This window comes from Tachypleus tridentatus, chromosome 4 (assembly GCF_004210375.1).
Source record: "Tachypleus tridentatus isolate NWPU-2018 chromosome 4, ASM421037v1, whole genome shotgun sequence".
In the NCBI taxonomy this organism is placed as follows: Eukaryota; Metazoa; Arthropoda; class Merostomata; order Xiphosura; family Limulidae; genus Tachypleus; species Tachypleus tridentatus.
In genome coordinates this window covers 44,090,133-44,112,722 of record NC_134828.1, presented here as the reverse complement: position 1 = coordinate 44,112,722, position 22,590 = coordinate 44,090,133, and the positions used below count along the sequence as shown (strand labels likewise).

Sequence of the window (22,590 nt, the reverse complement as noted above, 5' to 3'; positions counted from 1 at the left end):
CTCTCAGAATGTTGGTGTTTTTTGAACCTGTGCACTAAATGTCTTTCTATTTCCCCTATTTAAGATAATTTATAGAAACCCACTGTTTTATAAATAACACCTTTGCATGTTAATGAGTCTGGGTGTTATTTGAATTGTATTACAAGTTTTAAAACAGACTTGAAGATAAAAAGTCTTGTACATTTTATAGATATTGTAATTTGATGTGGGAATAAACAGAACAGTGAACTTGGCGTTTGATTCTTTTAAAATCATTTCAAGCTTTGAAGAAGACAGAAGAGCTGTGACTTTATTTTCAATGCTTTGCGTTTGTACGTTCGATGAGGCTTATTAGATATCACCTAGCGCAGACAATCCTCGTGTTGCTTTGCGCAAAATTCAAAACAAATCAGAACCTATGTTAATGTTACGAAAAAGACGAATATACGTATTATATTCTTGTTCAAAGCATCCTAGTGATGTCAAGGGTCATAAGAGAAAGGGGAATCATGTTTGTCTGCTTAGTTCCAACTTTTCTACTTTATAATAACCTTTATTTAAAGTGTTCTTGGCGGATGGCAGATACACCTTTCGTAAACAAAAGCTACTGATGCTTTCAAGTGTTTATTAGTTGATTAAATATTTTTATTTAATAGTAACAAATACTCGGAAATTATACTAACAAAAAGAGAACTTTAATTATGAGCTGTCCTTGCGGTACCTAGTGGTACTAAACGTTTTAAATTAATTTTAGCTTCAAATCTAATTAGTTAAATTTCTTTTCTTTTTCACTACAATTCCCAAAATTGGAACATGACATTTTTCAAGAAGGTTTCCAACTTTAACATTTCCCTGGGTAAAGTGGTGATGAGGCATTTTCTTTTCTAATTCACTTATAAAAATAACAAATATTGTTTTATAACAAATATGAAGACGGTTGATAAAAAATAAAACATTTTATTTACAAGGTTCGATTGTTTCGAAATAACCTATTCCATCTTTAGCGAATACTGAAAATCATGTTACAGAGATAATTATTGCTAAAATTATAATAAAATAACATAACCATTAATTTACTTAGCTCGGCATGCTAATTAAACGGCACTTGTAATGGATTCATGATAGGGAAATCGAATTTCAATAATGAAGATGAAGACAGTTGGTAAAACATAGATTCCTTCACATTCTGAAACCACAAATTACAATATTTCATTTAACGATTTTTCTACCATTACCACAGGTTTTTCAGACCTTGACCATTACATTAAAGTAAGTCAACTCACAGCTGAAGACCGCCTGATCCTACAACTCACAAAACCCTTTTGATCTAAAATTGTTCTTAACTTTCACACTTACCTGAGCTATTGTGTAATATATACATATAAACATTGCTTTATACATCAATTTACCGCTTCCCTTAATAACTATTCTTGTTAGCGAATCGATTAGTTCATTCCTTTAAAGTTTCCTTCCTAAGCTTCGATAGTGAGCAATTGCACGAAAAGGGTCTGATGAAACACAGTAATCAAAGGTTATGAAACTCAGTTATGAAGATCTCAGTTAAAAAAGTACTTGTTTAAGCAAGCCCTAAATTCAAAAGGAAAAGTCAACCCATTTATTTACCAATCAGTAATGAAATATAATAAACATATTCACACTTACTCAAACAACATCAGTGTACAAACTTTTATATTAAAATATATAATGGTAATCATAAAATTTCTCATGAAATAAAAGAGACAGAATTGGGTAGAAGTAAAAAGCATAGAATATACCAGCTTTTGATAAAATGTATAAACAAGAACTATTGTAACCACAAAAATCATCGTACTTAACTGGTTCTAAATTGGGAAATATTTGTTAACATTTAGGTCATCATCACGCAAGAAAAAAATAAAAATTATCTGACACATTAGAGAATACGAGGTTAAAATAATGTTCTAATTGCGTGAAACGAGAACAACGATAAAATTAACCAACAATATTATTGAGTATTTGCAAACAGTATGTATGGGGACGAAGAAATAACATTAAAAACCTTTACTTTTCTTAATCTCTTTTAATTATTATTACGCCCCCCCCCCCAGTGACAGAGCTAAAAAACCGGTGAGCTTAATTCTAAACAAACAAACAACCAAGTTACTATTATATTATTTTATATAAACATTCTACTTACAAAGTCCTTTATTATAAATTAATTTTTATAGAAGTTACTTTAAAACAAATTAAATATACAAACAGAACGTTGAAACGTTGTATGGCCATTTTTATATATGTTTCTGTTTCTCTGCAATAAATTCTATAATAAGTTCTAAATTACACATAAGAAAGTGCTGTAATCGCCTTAGGTACACTTATATAAGTATGAAAGTTGATTATTGTAACAGACAACTTAGAGATGCAAAACTCCGACGAATTGAAAAAGTTGCAGAAGGGGCATAGCAAATAATAATATAAATTTTAAAAAACGCCTTCTCACAATATATTTTTATTGTAGGCAATAAATAGCTTATCGTGTGAAAAAGAATAAATGAGGGTTTACTTCATCCATACATAAAAAATAGTTATTAAAATTGCACTTTACCCGAGTCTTTCTTTAAGCTCATTGTTTTTCATAACTTGAGCTTTGTGAATTTTGAGTCATAACTACATATTTATATCTTATCTTCCACAACAGGCTCAGCTGATCACAAAAAATACACGTGTTATATTTAGTTTAACATTAGAATAAACTTAGTTGTAGAACTCCAGACAAATCCATTGAAACAAAGACAACCTCGTTCAGATTTAACGATCAAATTTAGTTCTACAAATTAATGATTTGTTAGGTACAATAAATACTAATACCAGCTGTAAAAACTGTGTGACAATTGAGCAGCTATCATTAGATACACCATTTATATCCTTCCATGAAATTCTGCTTGATAGCTCAGAAAGTAAGGGTCACAACAATATTTTATCCTCTTGTTCTTGTGGTTATGAGGTATCCTAACTTTATGATTATCAAGTACCAATCACAAAGTGTAGTGCACACCTTTCATCGTTTAGACCATTGATTCCTGTTAAAGCCAGAGAACTAGAGGCTAAGCAGTAACACACAACATGCTTCTAGTTCTTATATATGCCATGTGACTCCTAAACTTTGTATTTCAATAGACTTATCTGTTCAAGAATGAAATAAGAACCTGTTTAGTCATAGCTGGGCTGCTTACATGCCATTGACACGTACCAAAGCCACAACCAGTCTCATAACTGTTTTGTAGTAACAACTCTTTTGTCATAGACAGTCTTCCATACCTGTTGGCGATAAAACGTGCAAATCAGCCAGTCCAGAACTTGGCCATTCCACATATTCTTGTAAACACAATTTCTTTATGGAACAAATTTACGTCATTTACAGAGGGAGCAATATTTCCTGTTTAAACGTGAGAATATTTGGGAAACAGTCAGTCGATTTATGTTTTATTGTACAATGTGTTATTATACTGTATGGAAGTATTCACTCCAGTCAGTTTGACCGGGATTAACAAAGGTGAACAACGCGGAAAACATATGATTATTTAAAATGTCCCCTTGTCTTCAGGATCATTGAATTGAGCTATCCAGTGCCCCCCCACACACACACATACCAGAAATAAACTGTTCTAAAGTACTGATTAGTGGGTAAGTGAGGTAATTGATAATGAACCAGCAGTACCAACACATTGTCAGTAAAAGAAACCCAACATTTATTTGCTGGAATTCATTCACCCAGTAGCACACACGTTATGGTACCAAAAACTATTGCTTAACATAGTTAGCTTCATTTTCTTTCAGTTCATCTGCCATGCCTTTGACCATACCAGTGAAAAGCTGGACAGCTGACTTTCCATAATTAGAGAACAACATGAGGATAGATCGCTGTTAGAGCTAATGCTGCCTGTATTTTAGAGAGAAAAGAGTGCATTTCACATTTGGCTCTATATCAATGTTACCCGAAATCAACATACTAAACGCTATCCATGGTAAACCACAGAATACAACATGTATATATGAGAGTACTTTAATTCTTCTGTAATAGACATTCATGTAACCCACTGTTCTCGAGCCATCAAAAGATGGCTATCCTCATAAACACAGTTCATTTACTGCACAAGCAAAACTTATGAATAATTTCTACAGTATGTTAATCTCTCGGATGCCAGTGCCAGACCACAAGTTAAGAATAACTATATTCATTATGTAGCTTACTTTACTCACACGTTGCAAAAACTTTCTTTATCCAGCTCCAGTTCAACATGAGACATGGTCTGAAGGGTTTTTACTCTCTTGTGACCTATTCAAAAGTGTCACTTCTAGCTTTATAAGTGCAAAAATGACCTCCTTTAGGGTTATGATATATATTACACCCAAATGGTGCCTTATCGTTTTACTGAGAGTTTTCTATAAACTTAATAATGAGAATATCCTTGCAGTTTGTTCCTCCACTAAACTGAAATGTGGACAACTGTATCTCAGTCCCAGATCTATGCTTCCCGCAAGTTCTCGATAATATTCGGGTCCACCATCCAAACTCATGTCAGACATTAAATTTCCCCTTTTCCCAGCTAACATATGAGACAATAACCTGCCTGAAGTGCTTCAGATCCAGTTCCTCGTTTATTTCATTTTTACATACTGTGGGTGACATTTTAAAGCTTTCTCAGAGTTGCCCTTGGTTTTTAGTTCAAACCTTTCTCCCTTAGATTCTCATTCCATTTCAGACATTGTACATATTAGAGATGTAAAGGGTTGGGCTTGTACAGGAACCCTTATATTTCTGAGTAAGTGTCAGGCTACTATCCTGAGATCAACTTCCAAAATTATATGGCACCAAAGACCAGATACATTGATAATCAAAGATTGCCAGTAAGCAGAAAGAGGTTGGATTTCTAAGTATTTGATGAAATGCGACCAGTAGCTGATTTCCTTAAACAACCTAAGTGAATACGTATACTTAACTTTCGATACTACAAGAACTAAAATATAGAAGAATGGATGTAACACATAATGCAAGTGTACAGTTTTAAAGTTTGTTCCAAAGAACTTGTGAAAACAAATGAAATATGCGTACCCCTTCAGTGGCTCCGAAAAAGAACAGGCTAAGACAACGAATGACAATTGTTTTACTGAAAAACATAAAAGTCTAGCTTTATTTTTTCAATAAAATACCATAATAAATTTACCGTTTATCATATAAATGTTTGATTTTATGGTGTTGTATAACATCATATGGATTATATTATGTGTCCGGTTAAGAACATATTTTCACAATCTACAGTTAAAACCTAATGTAAACAACTGAGAATACAAGTTTTCATGTTCATTTCTTTAACGTTAAACTCCTAAAACACCCGTGCAGATAACCCAGACGTAGTCTGTTCACTAAGCAACTGCTATTTTCTTTAGTTCCTATCCTTTCGTACTGTATCAATTAGTTGTTGAATTATTTAATACTACTGGCAATAATGAAGGTGTGTAAAACTGAATGTTTTCTTGGAGCAAGTAGCAACCAATTAAATGGAATTACGTTATAGTAAAACTGAAACTCTTAGTGATGTTAAAACACATGTCTGAGTAATCGCAGTTTAAAAACTTTCTTATCTTTTATTAATTTTAATGCTGTTATTGTTTTTGTAACCACATAATTATTTATTTTGTTGTAAATAGTAATGTCGGTTGTTTTTCTGAACCTGAGTTGCCAGTTAATCGCATTTATTCCCACACAGCGTTCAAGGTAGTTGTAGGTAGAACTATTCAGTCAGATCGCCTGGAAGATATACTAGGAAATGACAGATATATTTTCACTGTTTCGCTTTTATTACGAGTTTGTTTTTTACCGTTGGTGGTTCCAGTTGGAGTATTCATGAATTTCAGATGCGCACTTCTCTCGTGACGCCACGCTGCACTTTGTGATGATATTATCAGACAACTAGTATAGATGACGTTCTGAAATTTGGTGGGAAAAAACACTACAAATTAATCATTTTGATCCACTTGTCACGAGATGAATCACTCTGTCGAATGGTTCTCCGAGTGAACTGTCGCTTTATTTCAGAAACAGAAGAACATTCCTGCAGAAATATCCCATCGTTGAACCCCCACGGTCAAATCCAGGTAAGTAAGTAACAGCATGTTTTCGGACGGCTCACCAGACGTCACCTGCACATTTAAATAATAGTAAAACGTTAGGGTAACGTCACGACATAAGGTTGTGGAAAGCCGTCGACTTCAGCAAATAAAGTATATACAGCATGACCAGACAAACCCATGAACATATAATAACAGTTAGAGTTATCTTAAAATACGATGTTTACATCCTGTCTAACTATTGCTAAATTTTTTTCATTAAATAAAAAAAATAAAATATCAAAGTCACCTACAGCACTTTTTACAAATCGCTTGACCTAAAAAATCTCACTTTCTCTTGATTTACCTAAAATGGTCAATTAAACACGCAGACACCAATCCGTTTGGGTCAAGTGTGGTCCAGTTTCTAGCGTGCCGTATAGATATATGGGTCCATCATTTGGTCGGTGAAAAGTATTCCAAGACTTGGCGAAGGATGATGTTGACTAGATGCTTTCACTCTATTTCATAAGTTTAAAAAAAAAAAAATAAAGACAGTTAGCTCAAATAGATATAGACTAACTTAGAGCAACTGGTCGAAATCAAATAAATAAGCAAAGAAATCCGTTTTGCTAATTATTTTATATACTAGGGAAAATATTTCATTAAAACTGATTTTCCAGGTTTCTAAAGATTATTTCGACTTTTTTTCTTCTTGATTATTTTAGTATTTATTCTAACAATTAGAAGATAATATGTGTTTAGAAATTATATGTACACATGTTTTAATTGTCAAGAGAAATATTGTAAAAATCCCAAATTAATAAAGCTTTCTGTATAACTATTCATTTAAATTAGCATAGTTTATAATATTCATCACCTATCATTACATTCATATTTAAAGAGGCCCGACATGGGCAGGTGGGTTAAGGCGTTGGACTCTGAGGGACGCGGGTTCGAATCCCAGTCGCACCAAATATGCTCGCCCTTTCAGCCGTGAGGGCGTTATAATGTCACGGTCAATCCCACTATTCGTTGGCAGTGGGTGATGATGACTAGCTGCCTTCCCTCTAGTCTTACACTGCTAAATTATGGACGGCTAGCGCAGATATCTTTGCGTGAAAAAACAAACTCACGTTCAACGAATATTTTCTGCTTACTGGTACTACAAATTTAATTCTTTTCGAAAAGATTATTTAAGACACTACTCAGTAAATTTTATTTTATTTTTGTTTAGTGTTCAGTGACTAAATATATAATTATTATAAACTGACAGAAGAACAAAATTAACGGATAAAAATCAATATTCCACTTTTCTCTTCAAGTGTTTATTGAATCATGAACTAGCATAATGGTTCATAATAGGGTTGTTGTCGTATGCTATTCAGCCCAAAGCTTCACAAAGAACTGTGTTTGCTGAGTCCACAACGAGTGTCGAAACTCTATTTAGTGGTCTAAGTCCGCTGTGGCACTGGGGAGGGGGGGGGGCAGTTCATAATAGGGATCACAAAAAATTGCTCAAAAACCGTAACAGAACATTAGAGTAAAAAGCACCTTAAACAGTAAAGATTCAGTTCAAATAACACTTTAAAATCTTTATTATTGACTGCTAAGGCTACACAATCAATAAAATGCATAAAAAAGCATGAATTTTAGGTTTAGAAGGAAATGAAAATCCGCTCAAAACCGTTTGAAATTATTATTATATCTTACATAATAATTATGTTGTATTATATTATTATTAATGTAAATCAAACAAATCAGTGGTCCTAAGACTGAGTCCCAAGGTACACCACTTGGAACATTACTTCAGTTTGACTAAATTCCAGTTATAACAACCTTATGCTTTCTTCCATTAGGCCTCTTTTCCATCCAACGAGCGAACTTATCTACCACGCCTGTAGAAGCCTTTTATGTGGCACTTTGTTAAATGCTTTCTGAAAATCCAGATACACCAAACCTACGACCTTATTCTTATCTACTCATACAGTAACTTTTTCAAAGCATGTCAAAATATTTATAAGGCAAGATTTTGCTTTAGTGAAACCATGTTGACTCTCAAAGAAAGGTATAAACTGTGTTAAATTACTTTGCAAAGTATCTTTTATTAGACTTTCCAAACCTTTTCCCACAACTGATGTAAGACTCATAGGCCTATAATTACTGGGATAACTTCTATTACCTTCCTCAAATTTAGAAGTGACACTGGCTAACTTTTAATCTGTTGGTACTTGTCCACTGTTCAAGGACTAACAAAACATTGTGGTAAGTGGCTCACATATCCTTTACCTCTTTTAAAGCCCTCGGGAAAATATTATCTGGCCCAGGAGCTTTATCATTCTTTAAACTTCTCACTTTTATTGTAACAATCTCAGAATTTATGAAATTGTCTTGTTCAACATTGTTTTTATCTATCAGTTATTCAAGATGAGAAAAAACTACTTGAGTCTTCATTTTTCAAGTCTTCCTTAGTTTTACATCTGTTATTTTGATTATGTCTGATGAACGGAACATCCGAAATGATTTTTGATGCTGTTCGTCAGATATTTTAACTTTAAAATGATTCTAGTTATATTTTTGTGTAAGTGGTATAATTTTACATTGTTTAGTTAATGTGTTTCCGGCACGATCATGCATTTGTTGGCGCGTTCACATTAGATAGAAATTGTATATTTTCACACACACAGTACCTAAGGATAGAATCTAAGTGGAAAGCTATGCTTCTTATCTTGTATATTTCGCTTGATAAAGAACTAGACAAAAAATAACGGTTCAAGTTAAGTCCGCAGAATATGAATTTAAATGTTAATCTATTATTGGATAGTTATTATAGTTACCATGACAATAAGGGAAGTTAACGGAAATTTCATTCTGCCACGAAACTCGACAATTTCACTCTAATAGGTAAAGATGACTTGATTTAAAAGGAATTGCGGTAGGCATAAGCAAAAGTTTGTTCACTTTTAAATAATTAAAGCCTTAAATTCACGATTCACATATATCTAATATTTCATGTGAATAATTCTTGTGGTAAACCATTCATTTCGAAATAGCTGCCTTTGAATCACACATAGAGTGCCATTCTTTTTACCACTTTTCTTCTTTGTGCCCGCAAATCCTTCACTTTTAAATTTCTTAATCTTTAAAGTGTTATATTATAACAACATTTTTGTTATTCTATTCAAGACCAGATGATAAACAAAAACAAAATGGAAAAACCAAATTCTAACAGTAACTGTGGAGACAGTGACTTCTTATTAATAACTATGAGAATGTGGGTACAAGCATCTCTTACATTAATAACCAATAGAAACGAGGAAACAACCATCGTTTGAAACAATAATCAACGAAAAGAAAGAGGCGACAATATCTTACAGTAATAACTAACAGAAACAAGGACATGGCCATGTCTTACAGCAATAATCAATGGAAAAAAAGAGGCAACAATCCTACAGTAATAACTAACAGAAACAAGAACATGGCCACGTCTTACAGCAATAATCAATGGAAAGAAAGAGGCGACAATATCTTACAGTAATAACTAACAGAAACAGGAATATGCCCATGTCTTACAGCAATAATCAATGGAAAGAAAGAGGCGACAATATCTTACAGTAATAACTAACAGAAACAAGAACACGGCCATGTCTCACAGCAATAATCAATGGAAAAAAAGAGGCGCCAATATCTTACAGTAATAACTAACAGAAACAAGGACATAGCCATGTCTTACAGCAATAATCAATGGAAAAAAAGAGGCGACAATATTTTACTGTAATAACTAACAGAAACAAGGACACGACCATATCTTACAACAATAATCAACGGAAAGAAAGAGGCGACAATATCTTACAGTAATAACTAACAGAAACAAGGACATGGCCATGTCTTACAGCAATAATCAATGGAAAGAAAGAGGCGACAATATCTTACAGTAATAACTAACAGAAACAAGGACATGGGCATGTCTTACAGCAATAATCAATGGAAAAAAAGAGGCGACAATATCTTACTATAATAACTAACAGAAACAAGGACACGACCATATCTTACAGCAATAATCAACGGAAAGAAAGAGGCGACAATATCTTACAGTAATAACTAACAGAAACAAGGACATGTCCATGTCGTACAGTAATAAACAATGGAAAGAAAGAGGCGACAATATCTTACAGTAATAACTAACAGAAACAAGGACACGACCATATCTTACAGCAATAATCAATGGAAAGAAAGAGGCGACAATATCTTACAGTAATAACTAACAGAAACGAGGACATGGCCATGTCTTACAGCAGTAATCAATGGAAAGAAAGAGGCGACAATATCTTACAGTAATAACTAACAGAAACGAGGTCATGGCCATGTCTTACAGCAATAATCAATGGAAAGAAAGAGGCGACAATATCTTACAGTAATAACTAACAGAAACGAGAACATGGCCATGTGTTACAGCAATAATCAATGGAAAGAAAGAGGCGACAATATCTTACAATAATAACTAACAGAAACAAGGACATGTCCATGTCGTACAGTAATAAACAATGGAAAGAAAGAGGCGACAATATCTTACAGTAATAACTAACAGAAACAAGGACACGACCATATCTTACAGCAATAATCAATGGAAAGAAAGAGGCGACAATATCTTACAGTAATAACTAACAGAAACGAGGTCATGGCCATGTCTTACAGCAATAATCAATGGAAAGAAAGAGGCGACAATATCTTACAGTAATAACTAACAGAAACGAGGACATGGCCATGTGTTACAGCAATAATCAATGGAAAGAAAGAGGCGACAATATCTTACAGCAATAACTAACAGAAACAAGGACATGGCCATGTCTTACAGCAATAATCAATGGAAAGAAAGAGGCGACAATATCTTACAGTAATAACTAACAGAAACAAGGACATAGCCATGTCTTACAGCAATAATCAATGGAAAAAAAGAGGCGACAATATCTTACAGTAATAACTAACAGAAACAAGGACATGACCATGTCTTACAGCAATAATCAAAGGAAAGAAAGAGGCGACAATATCTTACAGTAATAACTAACAGAAACAAGAACACGACCATGTCTTACAGCAATAATCAATGGAAAAAAAGAGGCGACAATATCTTACAGTAATAACTAACAGAAACAAGAACACGGCCATGTCTCACAGCAATAATCAATGGAAAAAAAGAGGCGACAATATCTTACAGTAATAACTAACAGAAACAAGGACATAGCCATGTCTTACAGCAATAATCAATGGAAAAATAGAGGCGACAATATCTTACTGTAATAACTAACAGAAACGAGGACATGGCCATGTGTTACAGCAATAATCAATGGAAAGAAAGAGGCGACAATATCTTACAGTAATAACTAACAGAAACAAGGACATGTCCATGTCGTACAGTAATAAACAATGGAAAGAAAGAGGCGACAATATCTTACAGTAATAACTAACAGAAACAAGGACACGACCATATCTTACAGCAATAATCAATGGAAAGAAAGAGGCGACAATATCTTACAGTAATAACTAACAGAAACGAGGACATGGCCATGTCTTACAGCAGTAATCAATGGAAAGAAAGTGGCGACAATATCTTACAGTAATAACTAACAGAAACGAGGACATGGCCATGTCTTACAGCAATAATCAATGGAAAGAAAGAGGCGACAACATCTTACAGTAATAACTAACAGAAACAAGGACATGGCCATGTCTTACAGCAATAATCAATGGAAAAAAAGAGGCGACAATATCTTACTGTAATAACTAACAGAAACAAGGACACGACCATATCTTACAGCAATAATCAACAGAAAGAAAGAGGCGACAATATCTTACAGTAATAACTAACAGATACAAGGACATGTCCATGTCGTACAGTAATAAACAATGGAAAGAAAGAGGCGACAATATCTTACAATAATAATTAACATAAACAAGGACACGACCATGTCTTACAGCAATAATCAATGGAAAGAAAGAGGCGACAATATCTTACAGTAATAACTAACAGAAACGAGGACATGGCCATGTCTTACAGCAATAATCAATGGAAAGAAAGAGGCGACAACATCTTACAGTAATAACTAACAGAAACAAGGACATGGCCATGTCTTACAGCAATAATCAATGGAAAGAAAGAGGCGACATTATCTTACTGTAATAACTAACAGAAACAAGGACACGACCATATCTTACAGCAATAATCAATGGAAAAAAAGAGGCGACAATATCTTACTGTAATAACTAACAGAAACAAGGACACGACCATATCTTACAGCAATAATCAACGGAAAGAAAGAGGCGACAATATCTTACAGTAATAACTAACAGAAACGAGGACATGGCCATGTTTTACAGCAATAATCAATGGAAAGAAAGAGGCGACAATATCTTACAGTAATAACTAACAGAAACGAGGACATGGCCATGTCTTACAGCAATAATCAATGGAAAGAAAGAGGCGACAATATCTTACAGTAATAACTAACGGAACTTAACACTGCGATCTCCTACAATAACAACCAAGAGAAACGAGTACCAACGATGTACTACATTACTTACTAGTCCTCTCGTGGATAACTTAAAGATGTAAGTTGTCTTTAGCATGTACCTAGTCATTCGTATCGAATGTGTTTGTATTATCACAGAGATTGTCTGTAAAGGTTTAAAATGTTGAACAGTCTGAAGTAATTCATTTTACAGAAGTAATAAACTGCTGTTTTGTTCTGTATTACAAATGAATTGACATATAAATTGTATTGAACCTTAAGTTTATATATATTTATATATACGCGTGTGTGTGTAAATACTTCAGTATTACATTTCGTAGGTATTACATATCGTATTCTGTGAGTTGTTTTAAAATTATCTATCCGACTTCTGTTATCTATAGAAACAAGTAAAAGTTTTCATAGATTCTTGCTTCCCTCTGTATTCTCGTAACTGAGGAGCTAGCGCCAAGACGTAGTCGGTGGTCCTCGAATGTCATCCTTTCCCAGTATTTCAGCTAAGCCTCTAGACACCAGGTCCGACACTCAGGTCGTTCTGTGTGGTCCCAGTCATTTCTTTCACTGATGTTATCAGCACCTGGCGGGCACCGTAGACCTCGCCGACTCATTAGTTTGACGGGCCCATGCATTACGAGGATCTGAGACTTTTCGACAGCAGATTATTTTTTACTCCTATAGTTTTTCATGGCTGAAACTCAGGGATACGTGGATTACTGTGAGGACTCTGGGGTACTTGGATTACTGTGTATGTGATAGGAAAAAACTTAGATGAAAGGGTTGCACATGTTAGAATGAATATATGAGTTCTGAATTCGTGTGCAGTGTGTTATAATACCATTATTCAGATAAATCATCTAAAACTTGAATAAAATATACCCTAGCACATTTACAAATAATACTAAATACACAACCGGTTCACCTGACTTTAAATATAATACAAGTTACTTTTTCTAGTAATATAAAAGACAGTTCATCTTTACATGTAAATTGGTAATAGTGAATTTTATTAAGTGTAAAAACATTACTTGCGATAGCACATTTCTGTAATTTCATACGCTATCAAAACAACATAATTAGAATGTTTTACATAAATATATTTTGAAATGAGTGGGAGACAGGTAGAAACATATCTGTAATATAAATATGTTTTATTTTGAAGTGAGTGGTATGCTTTCACTACCAAGTAATAATAATCGGCCAGTATATTTTGTTACGTTTAATTGTAGGCAGAATTATAAAGGTGTTTTATATATACGTTCGTTGATATACGAACTATGATATCATACGTGTTCGTTTGTCTCCTGATGCTCTTTAACAGTATTATTATTGTACAAGCTGTTGTGGTGTTTTTGAGATCAGTGCTTTTAACAATGCTTTGTACAATGACGGACGTATTTGTCTAGTTTAATGCATGTTTGTATAAATATAAAAGAGTTTCTCATGATCTACAGCCCTAAAGTTACTGAATCAGAAGCGCTCACTTTGACAACGCTCTTCTATGCACGCTATTATGGGTTCACTACGTTGCTTCTGTTATAAAATAGCAGTCTAAAGCGGGGAGATGTTATTATTAGACCGTTGAATATCGACTTCCCGAAAATAATGAACGCTAGTTACCGACAAACGGGACTAAATGGACCGTTAGTTTTGGATCTTTATACGCGATTTAATGTGGTTGGGTACCCTTCCTGCCTATTACATGTCTCACGAAGTTAAGTGTTTGTTTACTATGTTAATAGGTTTTTTAAAAGATTGAAAATGACGGCAGTTTGCGATGCACGTGACTGAGCAAGTTATTGCTGCTGACGCATGCGTTTAACTTCAGTAAGTGTTGTTTGGAGCTGCACGTAATAGCTATGGTCGTATGACAGTTAAATGTACATAATAGGCACACACAAATATCAACAGAAGTTCCACTGTAATCATTTACGTTTCTTTTTATTATTATTGTTAAAACAAAGTCTCAAAGTTTGCTTTCGACGACCGACCTAAAGTATGAAAAATTATTCTTGTTAGAAAAAAAAAAACACAAAAAATCGTTCTTCTAATGGATTTTGTTCCCTTAAATGGCTTTGTAAAAAAAAAGATTGCGCAGAAACACATCTCTGTTCTTAACACAAATATATTTTATTTAAGATAATTTAAGTTTAAATTCTAATATGACGTTCCAGCTATATAAAGGAGCCATGAGTTTGGCGGTCTAAAGGCGTATAACACTAAAAACTGGGTTTGATACCCTTGGTGGGCACAGTACAGATAGTTCATTGTGTAATTTTGTGCTTAAATGCAAACAAACAAACAAAGATATACATGTATGTATGTATTTAAGACGAAGTTAAAATGGATTTAAAATTATATTCACATAAGCCGCTTTGTAAATCGTTGTATATGTGATTACCGTTTGCGCCACAAAATTTTCACCAAAGTAGATCCTTTCAAGACGTCGCTGCACTTCATGAACACACGAAATGACACCACTGGTTCTCACGAGCGCGCGAGAATTTTCAATAGATGGCAAACGATGGGTGGAAAATCAGCGCTAGCCGTGACTGACTGCTTGGGTGAAATTTATGAGTCGGCAACATTGTTTATTGTTATCTGAGAATAGGAATTCTTTGATTGCACGGTTGGCTACCTACGTCTACTTACCTAGCTAGTTCGACATCTCGAGCGCTGAAAAGCTAAGTCAATTGTACAGTTCATTGGCCACGTCTGTACTCAAGGAAAACGATCTACATGTTACTTGGTTCTTTTCATGGTAAACCTCGGCCTTTGAAAACAGTTGCTTGACAATCGCTTCTATTCAAACTTTTATAAAAAAAAGAAGCAGTTGACCTGAAAGAGTGGGTCAAGTTGACTGCTGCCATAAAACCTGAGTAAATTATCGTGTTATGAAAACTAGTTGTAAGTTGGTACCTATACTCAATTTGACTCTATATCAAGGAAAAGTACTCTTTTGAAGCCGAGAAAGAATGTGTAATTCAATACTGTTGTTACGGCAGGATCGTTTACGTGGTTCAGTGGGCATACTTTTGTGTGAATGTTTATACTTTATACGTACTACAACAGAAAAGCTGTTCTTCAGAACTATCATAGGTTAGTTTTAGCTTAGGTTGTTTTTTTATATTACTGGTTGTGTTATTAGTTGATTACAAATATTCAGCTTAATGAATAGCGAAAGATATAGGTTGCATGTTTTGTTTATAGCATCTCCTGTAACTGTTTGTCTCTATTTGAAAGTTGTCATTACACGACTTGTATCGCTGTTTTGCCTCGGCTCGATACTGTTCTGACCATGAGCATGCAAGTTTTGAAACATGCACTTTGAACTCTTATGTTAAAACAACGAAATTGCATCAGACATTATCAAAGCGCATATTACTACAAGTTAAGGTTGCCAGTCTTGAGATGTTGTAATTACTAATATAAGATCTTACAATAAGAAAAGAAGGTGATAAAATATACGCTACATGCTTATTCAAAGTTATTCATCAAAGTTTACCCTTTATTTTGGTTGTGGTATTTAAAGAAGTCTGAACCCTTTACTTAAAAACAAAAACGCATGTAAGATTTAATCTTTATTTAATACGAAGTGTTTGATCTCGACATACAATAAATTATTTTATGTTCTAACTGTGGTCCGTGTAGAATATAGAAATAAATTAATTTGCAGCATATTGAATCCGTGGATCCATAAATTAAATCTAATAGTTTTATGAATACATTTTCATTGTACGCAAGCATAAATACGCAATTTACAAAAACAACTGGATTTTCTGTCAGTGTTAATTTTTAATTTCTTTACCAATAAATATTTTATGATATGCAGATACGATGATACAGCTTAATGCATATTTAAAAATCTTACCAGAACAGTAAAAAGTGTATTTTTGTTTTTCAATTTGCATGATAATAATAGAAAATATAAATTTTATTAATAACACCATATTTATGTTTCACTTTAGTACTATACTATTTAAAGATAGGAAACAGAGTAGGGGGTTTGGCGTCTGTACATTCTTCGCGGGAAATAACGTATTGAACGACCTTAGAAAATCTCTCCACCTTTGACCCCTGCAGTTTGTAATAAATTTACAAACTTTCCCCCATTGTATGCAAGGTATTTGCACCCCCATAGGAAGGTATCGTTTCTCCTGTGATATGGATAAAACTAGAAAGAGGCAGTGTCTAAGAAATTGGTCGCGGTGGGGTGTTGGCTTTTAAAATTGGCGTTGACGAGGGATGATTAGCTTCAACGTCTCCGTGGGTGGGTATCGTAGACCTTAAAAAAGGAGGATGCTTATCATATTCTGAGAGAAAATAAATATAAAGCCCTACCTCAAACATATATATGGAAGATCATTTTCAAGTGTCAGAATTATAGAAACGATATTAGGTTATTGAGTTTTATTTCAACTGGGACCATTCTCACACTAGTATAAATAAAGACAACGTTTTTCTACACTTTTTTTTGCCCACATACATATTTTGAAACGTTCCATATTAATCTTGCACAAACAAAGACTTTCTATTAGAAATAACGAAATAATTCTTTATCTAAACAAATTTTTAGGTTTTCTTGTACTCCTGCTTTACAGTAAGTGTTAAGCTCCTTTTATTTTGTCCTGGAAATGTTGAATAGTAGGAATAAGTTAAAAAAATAAATCACGCCAAATGAAGGCTTGAATGTTTCTTTGAATAACAACGTATTTTTGTGTCGAAAAAAAATTTCACTTTCTTGTTTAAGATTGATATTAAATTAGTTTAACAATAACTTAAAAATACATTGTTTACGTTTAAAAACTTACCTATGTGAAGTTTAATACCACTTCGGTGTTTATATAAATTACACTATGTAACGTAAGTTTTGTTCCTGAATAGTATGTCTTATTTCTTAATTGCTTATGTTATAAGAGTACACAAAATGGCCATTATTCCCTTCAAACTTTGCTTTTGTGACCTGAATAATGAAATTTAGAAATTAACATATTTCCTATGTAAAAACGGGCAAACTTGCACATTTTCATTTACATAAGGTCGGAATAAAACAACATATGAATCTAGATTTATATGTATTTATACTAAAGTCATGCAAAAATGAACAAAAATGTTTAGAAGTGAGTAGCTTTTTGAAATTTGCGACTGTAATATAAATCACTTTCACGTATCACCCTCCAAATATAGTATCCCATCATGTTTTCGCTATACACTCCTAAGTCACAAAAGCAAAGTTAGATGAGAAATATAGGTCTTTTCCACTTACTTTAGGCATAAGCAATTGGGAAAAAACTCTTTCTGCCCAGGAACAAGAAAAAATAAAAATTTTGTTACACAGTGTTATCATAAATTGGGTTTTAACATTTCACAGGGAGTAGAACCAAAAATAAACATTTCCCTTTGTTTCATAGCTAGAACTACTTTTCTGTGAATGACATATTGTTTGAACTTAATCCTTATTCTTTTATTAAATACTTTCTTTGAAATGTTCTGAAAATTTGGGTTGAATTTTACGCAAAGCTATACGAGGGCTATCTGCGCTAAGCCGTCCCTAATTTAGCAGTGTAAGACTAGAGAGAAGGCAGCTAGTCATCACCACCCACCGCCAACTCTTGGACTACTCTTTTACCAACGAATAGTGAGATTGACGGTCACATTATAACGCCTCCACGGGGATTCGAACCCGCGAGCCTCAGATTACGAGTCATGTGCCTTATCCACTGGTCGATGTCGGGCCCTGAACATTTGCTCTTTCATAAATGGTAGAAGGTAAAATGTTACAGTAAAGTGGCTCTCAAGTTGAAATAATATTTCAAATTGGGGAATAATTCTCATGAGGATCTGTCAAAGTCATCAACATATATGTCTGACAGAGATAGTCTGTCACAGTAAAATATTATGATTTCATATAGTTATAAGGTTATAATGAATAGTTTATTTTGCATGCTATGTTGTCATCATATTTCAGTGAAAGAAAGGATAAATTTGTCACATTTTTATATATTAGTTGTCCAAATACTGATTGTTGTTTGTAAAAGTGGCTTATATAATAATTCTACTCCTCGTTTAGGGTGTAATTTTGCGAATAATAATGTAATCGATAATCTCAAATTAAGTAATCAGATTTTAAGATATTACGAGAATATAACGTAGAATAAACCTTCCTGTGTTTTACTATTTATTCCCCAGTCTTTAAAGCTGTGAAGAATTTTGCGAAATTAAAAGAGTGAAACCATTTAAAATAATAGTTCGAATAATTTAAATTAAACGTTTTTATTGAATGCGTATTGGAAAACATAAAAGTAGAATCAAGCGGCTAAAGAAAATACACTGGAGCTTGGGAATAAGAAATATAGCTCAGTAGTACGGGAGTTGTTGAGAGTCTTTATTATTATTAAGTTCTCTATGACGAAGTTTTACAGTCAAGACACCCCTGACTGCGTTTACAGCTATGATAAGACAGAGGTTTTACCTGTAATGGACTAATTGAAAGAAATCTATTGTAACCAAACGTAATTTGAATTATTTCTGTTAAGCCTAAAATTCTCATTGCATTATAAGGTTTAGTTTATCACACCACTGCATTAGGTTTATTGTACAGTATATAAGTAACGTTGTTAATATGATGTCTTTGACAGTTACAGGCTAAATCTAATTGATTAGTTATAGTATTGAACAAAAGAACTTTGAAAAATGACTGTGGTAAAAAATAGATAGGTTTAATATATAATTTTTACTTGCTTCTGATTCCAAATTCTTGATACATTAAATAGAGTAATGTGAAGAAAACACTTTCTGCTGTAATTCGTTTTACATTTCTTTTATCAATAAAGGTACAGTAAAGCAAATTGTTTTTCTATTCATTACTACAGGAACTGCTTTGAGACTTTCAATGGAAAAAAAAACAAAACGAACTCATTTACGCTGTCAAAGGAAAGCTTATTATTAAACGTCATCAAAGGTTAACCCAACTGTTATATATTACACAATCAAAGGCCACAGGTTATATGGACAATATCAATTGTTAAGCTAACGTTTATTTACAATATCAAAAACTAAACAAACTCATAGAAACTCTCAAAGGTTACAATAATTTTTATGTACACTACCGAATACCAACTGTTATTTATTCAATCAAATGTACAGTTAATTGTTATCTTCACTTATGTTATTGAAGGTAAAATAAACTGCATGAATATTAAATCATGTTTTTCATTTCCAGGAAAGCTGAATCCTATGCCCCCAATCACGCAATTTTATATTCTGTCGCAAGAAAGCCACCTCTTGTTTTCACTAAAAAATAACACAAAAACACGTGTTCCAGATTTCAGTTACCAGAGAAAAGGTATATCACTGTATCAACAATTATAGGAAAATCAAGCCTTCTTTCAATCATAACAGAAAGTTTATCTCCTAATTCAACTACTTCATGAATACTAAACCATATTTTGGCTTGCATATGAATACTAAGTCTTTTTTTTTCTGTCATCAACTAACAAAGAAAAAGGAACTATATCAATCATAAAGTTAATTATTACGTAAATATTGCATAAAAACTAACCCCTCGCATAAATTAGTTAAGGGAGTATAACTTGTATATTAACTAACAAACTATAGTTTGTAATTATTTACAACAAAATTGGAAACGTGTTACATTTATCACAACATTAGGATAAAGGAGTTACCTTGAAATAGGTCTTTGATACAAGAAATTATCTTTCCGGCAACTCTTTATTAAAAAAACACCAAAATCGTAGCTCTTTTGTGGTAGCTGAAATAGAGTTCATTTTGCAGTTATATATAGTTCATAAAAAGGGTAATCTTGCATACATTTTTCATTCAAATTTCTATAATATATGTCACGTACAGTGAGGTTTACTATTATAGCTAATACGAGATGTCATTTTATTTTGTAACTCATAGCAAAGTAATCAGGTTATAATTAATCCTTCGAAAATGCAATTAACTTTCATACGGTAATTCAAGAAATTAATTAGATTTTCTACGTGATGACACTAGACGATACTTTACTATTTGAAAGTCAATGTAATATTTAGCCTTCCAGTAAACACAAGCGGGTAACATTCATTTTGCTTAATTTAACTTGGTAGCAAGCTATTTGTTTCATTGCGGTTTTATAAAGTAAAAATTTAGCAATTTTGACATACATTATCATATTGTTTTTATTGGCGTCTTGTTTTTAATCTGTAACGGCCAATGACAAAATAAGAGGACAGAATAGTGCATGTACAGTTTATGAAATTTTTATTATAAATAACAACTTCCTGAGAGAGTTGATACAAGTAAATAAACTATGTGTTAGTTAAGTCGTACATAAACGTGTTTGTTATGTTGTTTAATGATTTAGCTTTCCAGTGATGGTTTATATGACTAATTAACTTTCCTGTGATAGTTTCTATAATGAATTAGCTTTCTTGTGATATCTGATATAATGAATTATTTTTCCTATGATATCTAACACAATTAATTAGATTTCCTGTGATAACTAATATAATAAGATAAAATAGCTTTCCTGTGATATCGTATGAAATGAATTAGATTTCATATGATATCTGATATAATGAACTAGTTTTCTTGTGATAACTAATATGATGAATTTGCTTTTCTGTGATATCTGATATAACGAATTAATTTCCCTGTGATATCTAATAAAAAAAAATTAGTGTGTTTTGATATTTTGTATAACGCCAGAGGTTTTCTGCAAGAGTAAATAAAAGTATTATTTAATTTCTATATTGCATATTTGTGTATAGAAGAAATATTAATACTAAAAAACAAATTGACCTTATTGCACCAAAATATTGCTTTTATTTAATTAGATACTGAACGTTTCGCCTTACAGCTTCTTTAGAAGTGTTCATTAAGATAAGAAGAGGTTATCGTATTGATGCTGTTTACAAGACTATCCAGCGATTTCTGGTTTCTGAATACAATGAACTGTGAGGACATGTTGAAGATTTGATAAAAACAAGCACAGTTAAGATAATTTTTTCTAACATAGTTCTTGGCTTATAAAGTGAGTTGATAATTTCCTGAAAAATAATGGGTGATTTTTTTTTCTTTCTCAAATGTGGATGTGTAAAGACAACCTTGAAGGACAGTGTGGTCTCTTGTTGTCTGTGTGTTATGCCATATACGTTTTTGCCTTATCTCCTATAATTCTTGGAAAAAACCTTTGTGTGGGAGTTTCAGGAATTTAGTTTATCATTATTATATATATCACAGGTTTACTAAGACCTTTATGTTTGTGTTAATATATTAAATGTTTTTATGACACTTGTGGTGTAACATTAGATTATTTCACAATTAAATGTGAATTCAAATTTAGACATATTTTATATTAAAACATATGTACATTACTGTATTATTAGCTGACTCTAAAGTGGAACATATGCTGTAGGAGTTCAAAAGACTTATTTGTTTATAGGTAGAATCAAGACAAAGGAAAACAGATCTATGTTGCCAGTCACATGTCACCCATTGACGTTGTGATGCTTGCAAGTGATAATTGTTATACCTTATATTAAATATAATAAAATGTATAAATAATTTCAGTGTTTCTTTATAAAGGTATTTATTACTACTAACAATTTATATTTGTTCATAGCTTTAAACTTTGTTTGAAGTCATGTATTTGCTACTTCAAATATTGATTACATTTATTCTGGCATTTAAAGGTGTTTCATTATTAAATTCTGAGCTCTGAGACTTGAAATATATCAGTTTGTAAATAGTTAATTTGAAATAAAGCAAAATATCTCATATTTAGTACTATGAAATTAATGTTTATGAATTACCAGCTAGTTTGAGAATATTTTACATAAACCTTTAAAGGTGTTTATTACTGTGAATGTTGGTGTTCAACTCAGATTCACAGTAACTATTTACTGTAAGTAAATTTTGATGTTTTAACGCAGAATTCTAGGAGATACCTTCAAATTTTAATTTTATTTAATCTATTTTTACTGTGCTTTGTTTA

At 32.8% G+C, this 22,590-nt stretch overlaps 1 long non-coding RNA gene across 3 annotated transcripts in view; it reads right to left on the bottom strand.

The window, feature by feature from the left end:
* Positions 1–916: 916 nt before the first annotated feature.
* Positions 917–22,590, bottom strand: part of LOC143248990 (uncharacterized) — a 45,794-nt gene continuing 24,120 nt past the window's right edge. For 2 of the 3 annotated variants that reach the window (XR_013027324.1, XR_013027323.1), the window contains exons 2-3: positions 6,434–6,587; positions 917–6,159 (exon numbers count right to left, since the gene is read on the bottom strand). This is a non-coding gene — a long non-coding RNA (uncharacterized LOC143248990). Of the gene's footprint in view, positions 6,160–6,433; positions 6,588–20,275; positions 20,362–22,590 lie in introns of all 3 variants that reach the window. The other variant, XR_013027325.1, reaches the window with a different exon arrangement.